A 4,756-nucleotide genomic window follows, 5' to 3' on the forward strand; every position below is an offset into this window, starting at 1 on the left:
GGGACAGCTGCCCGGGGCCCTGTGCCCAGGCCGTCCAGAGGGCCTCGGGGGGACACCCTGCCCCAGTTTCAGTGAGAATGGACCCTGCTTGTCTTTACTTAGTATTCGCTTGCGGAAGGAAGACGGCATTTTTTCCGTATCTTCTCACGTTGGCCCGTTTGGGGGCCAGGCACCCGTCTGGCTGAGCCGTCTCACCGCTGGCTTTGCAGAGGGTGAGGCACCCGTGCGGGGTCTCATTCCGGGGCTTGGTCCTGTGGGCTCAGCCGACTCTGGCGTCTTCCACCTCTGCCCCCCTTTCTGGAATTTTTTCCCTTTTTCTTTGAGAGAGAACAGTTGTTTTAGGAAACACGACCCGAACGCTTCGGGGGCACAAGGCAACAAGTTTCCCCAGGGCACGTTGCAGGTGCCAGAGCCTGTGGGTGGCCAGCGGCTCAGGCCTCCGGGTTAGTGGTCCTGCTGGTGAGGTGAGGCGGGCGGGGTGGGGCTTCTCTCCTCTCCCGGGCAGTCCACCAGGCCGGGGACAAGGTCTGGTTTCCTCATCCAGAGCTGCTAGGGCTCCCTGCCCTGTGCCCTCACTCCTGGGTGGCTGGGCTGGAAAGGGTCTCCTGGGCGGAGAGCCGCGCAGACCCGGATCGCGGGCATCAGAGACTGAGTCGGAGCTTGTGGGGGTCAGCTTGCTGAGATGACCGCCTCCTGGGGGTTCGGGGGGGACTACCAGCACTGGACGGGAGACCCTGGGGGTGGTTTCCGGAGCTGGGCCGGGTCTGGAAGATGGCACTAGCGATGGGGCAACCCGGGAGTCTTCTGTGGGGCCTGTCTCTGCAGACCTCTAGGCATTTGTCCGGGAGCATGGCCGTGCACCTCCCCCCTTCCATCGCCAGGGTCCCGGCTTCTGTGCCTGGGAGGAGTGTGGGCTGAACCAGTGCGTGCACACATGCGTGTGTGTGCGTGTGTGTGTGAGAGAGAGAGGGGCGAGGTGGGTGCTGGCAGGAGGGCCAAGTAGGTGACAGTCACCCCCCTGCTCTCTGCCACCTCTGCCCGCTTTCGCAGACACCCCGGACCCGACACCTGTTCACGAGTCTGCGTAACGGTCCCGGAGTACATACAACCCTTTTCTTAAAAAAAGAATAGTTTCACAGGACTAATTGGCGGGGTTGGATTGTGAAATGGAGCCACGTAAATAAGCCACTCTGCCCAGGCAGCTTGGCAGCTAGATGAAAACAGAGCTAATTGTCGGAGACATGGTCACACCCTGCGGCTGAGGGCGAGCACTCAGACACCGGGCTGTTCCTAGACACCAGGGGCCGCTCGGGAAGCACTCGCGGAGCCGGCGCCGAGGCCCAGCTCGGCCCGTCCTGCCTTTGGCTCCTCACCTGACGGCGCCACGCGTGAGGCTCTGGTGGCACCACGGGCTGAAGAGGTGGAGAAGCCTTTATTGTCCGGGCGAGTGCTGGAGGGCAGGTGGGCACAGAGGCCTCGAGGGCCTTCCGGAGTGAGGGCAGCCCGGTCTGGGAGCCGGGTGGGGAACCGTGTTCCCTGCCAGGGCCATTTGGACGTTTATAACGTCGTTCGTGCGCCCTTCAAAGTCACCTTTAAAACCTGCCTGCTCGAGTCGGTCAAACGGTTAATGAACTCGCCCCCACGCCTCGGCAGGCCCAGACCAAGTGATTTCTCGGGCCTTCCATGGCCCGCGGGCCGGACGTTCCCCATCCCTGCCTTAGAGAAACGGCGAGAGAGCCCTGCCCTTGCTGGGTGGCCGTGCGGCACGCGGACGTGGGGGACCGGTGGGGAGTGAGGTAGCCACGCAGCCCGGTCCCAACGTGGGTCACGTTGGAGACGACGGCTCACCAAAAGGCTGGGCCGCGTGCCTGTGGGGAGGACTTGTGGCTCCGTCCCCCTCCCCGAGGCCCCCGCCCACTGCCTGGGTTGGGTCCAGCTGGTGTCTCAGAGCCGCCTGCTGGCACAGGCTGAGTCAGCTGCCGTGGGCGCAGTCTTCTCTCCTCTCCTGCAGCCCGTCCCCAGCTCCGTCCCGTCCTCTCTCCATGCACAAGGGAGGCAGGGACCTCAAGGTCACACAGCTGGTGAGGTTCGAGACTCCGCCATGGGTTTGGGAGCCGTACCCGTCGGGGAGTGCTGTTGCTGTGTGAGGCAGGATTTCCGTACCGGCTGCGGGGTTTCCGGGTGGGTCTGCGGGGCTGCCCCATGGCAGGCTGGGCCTGGCCAGGCCTGGTGTCCCTCGCTCCAGCCCTCAGTGGCTCCCCAGTGCCCACTCCACTCCCACATTCCATAGCCTGATTTGCTCCAGTTCCCTCCCTTGCTCCCCACTGGGGTCCCTCCTCGCCGTCCAGGCTCCCCGCACACAGCACACGGTCCAGGCTTGGTCTGCGCTGTCCCCACCCCACCTGCCACCTTGACCCGGACCCTCACGTCCATCCTCGATGGCCCCCTGGTCCTCAGATGAGCCAGGTCATGCTTACCTCAGGGCCTTCCCACCTGCTGTTCCTCACCCGCCTGCGCCTGGTCCAGGTGGCCCCCGGCCGCTCCCTCAAGTACTTGGGTCCGTGTTCATATGCCAGCTCCCGACCAGCTCCCCGAATCAGCATCGCTGCCCTTCTCACGAACCCCACTCCGTGTTTCTTCTTAGCGCCTGCCGTGCAGTTGGTGAGGTACGTGCAATGCACGCTTGGTTCTTGTGTCTCTTCCCGCACCAGCGTGAAGGCTGTCCACCTCTGTGTCCCTGGCAGCGGGGCAGCGCCCGGCCCTCCAGGCCCTTTGGGGCTTGTTGCTGGCGACTGAGCGACTGAAGCCCAGGAGCGCGTTCCCCTGTTCAGCACGAGCTCGGCCCCGCTCCCCGCTCCCCGCACCCGGCCCGGACCCGTTGTTTCCGTGAGGCGGCCCTCCTGGAGCCGAGCGCTCCGTGGGCAGGCAGCACAGAGCGGGCAGCTGTGTGGCTGCGGCCAGGAGACAGCCTGGCTGGGGAGGGAGCGGGCATGCCGGCCCTTACAGACATTCCCTCTGACGGTGACCCCTGTCAGAGCCGCCTCCGTGTCGCCCCTGCGGCCACCTGGGAACGAGGCCCCTTCTTGCCCAGGTCCCCTCCTCCACCATCTGGACATTTCTAAACTTGTCTTGTACCTGATGGCAGGCCGGCCTCCTGAGCTCCCAGCCGCGCTGCCCGCCTGCGGGCCAGCCCTCCCCCCGGAGCCTCCCGCCTGCCTCTCCTGCCCGGGCCCTGGCCTTGCCGGGAAGACATGATGCCTTTGTACGGAGAAAACGGTATTAGTCAGGGGAGGGCAGCATTCGGAACCCCGGGCGCTGCCACTGTCCCGTCCCGGGGGCCTGGGCGAGTCCAGTCGCTGGCTTTGAGAGTCTTTCTCAGCATCTGCCGTCACACGTGGTCCCTTCTGCCACGGTCATTGGGAGCCACGACAGACGCAGGATCGAGCAGCTGGGAGACGTTCTGGTGGCCGGTGGGCATCCTGCACGGCCCTCCTATCTTGCGGGCAGTTTGACGGTCACGTTGCTGGTTTCAACCACAGCCCAGTAAGAGACTGTGGCGTCGGTACTTTCTAAGCTCAACGCGGTCCGTGTTCGAGGGGTCCAAATGGAGAAAGAACACACGTGGTGGGGTTCCTGGGTGTGTGGGCTGCACAAGTGCTTGCACCTGGTTTTCCTGAATGTTGACGCGCCCGGCGCCTGAAGGAGGGTTTGCATGGAGGCCCCCACCCCAGCGAGGGCCCCACTGTGTGTGTGTGGAGCTCTCTGTTCCTCCCTGCTTCCCCCCAAGCCCCGAGGCTGCGCAGACCAGCGCCAGGCGGCCGTGACCTGTCCCTGAGCACACAGCATGGTGGGACTCGAAGAAGAGTTGGGGTTCCGTGTGGCCCCGTGCGAGGCCCACATCCTCTGATTCCCTCCCAGCACCCCGTCTGCCATGTGGGGACAGAGGGAGGCGTCTCCGACCCGCAGCTCCCTCACCTGACCTGCTGGCGCCTGGTCTCGGGCTTCCATCAGAACTAAGTGTCTGCTGTTGTTCGTGAGCCGCCGGACGGTGCGTCTGACAGCAGCCCCCTCGGACCGAGGCGCTCGGTGAGGCTGCACGTGAGCTCGAGGAGCGCGTGTGCTCTTGTTGGTTGGCCTGTGCTGCGGCCGTCGTGGGACCCAGGTGATGGAGTGTGCTGTGCAGTGACCCGTCCCCGCTGACTGTGCGCCTGCGTGTACGACGGGGCTGCTGGTCTCCGAGGACGACACTCACTCGTCATCTCCCCTCTCCGTTCTGTTGGTTTGGCCCCATCGGTTTGGATACTTGTGGTCTCTGCTTGGAGATCGGGACGATCTCATCCTGTCAACACCCCCCCCACCCCTTTATCCAGGTACCTCCCTTGTTTTGGAGTTGGCTTTGCTGAGTCGATCGCGATTGGAGTTCTGTGGGTCTTCCCCGTCAGAACACACGCTCCTGGGCCCTGTGCGCCCCAGGCCCAGAGACGCCTGGTGCGTTCTCGGTGCATAAACGGGGAGCAGTGCCTCACGGCCGAGCCCCTGCCCTCCGTGCGAACCTGGTGGTCTGGTGGATCGGAAGCACCGGGGAGTGGCCTGCCTGTGGGCTCTCAGACATCCTCCCGGAGAGGAGATGGGCCACGGCTGCCTCTTGTCACGCAGGACTGCGCTGCCTGCTCGCCTCTCCCCGGGTCGGAGGGCTGGCGGCCTTTCCTGTGGCCACTTCTAAATCGCCCGCAGCTTTGCCCTCCCACTGTGGGCG

This window comes from Myotis davidii, unplaced genomic scaffold (genome assembly GCF_000327345.1).
Source record: "Myotis davidii unplaced genomic scaffold, ASM32734v1 scaffold164, whole genome shotgun sequence".
NCBI lineage: Eukaryota > Metazoa > Chordata > Mammalia > Chiroptera > Vespertilionidae > Myotis > Myotis davidii.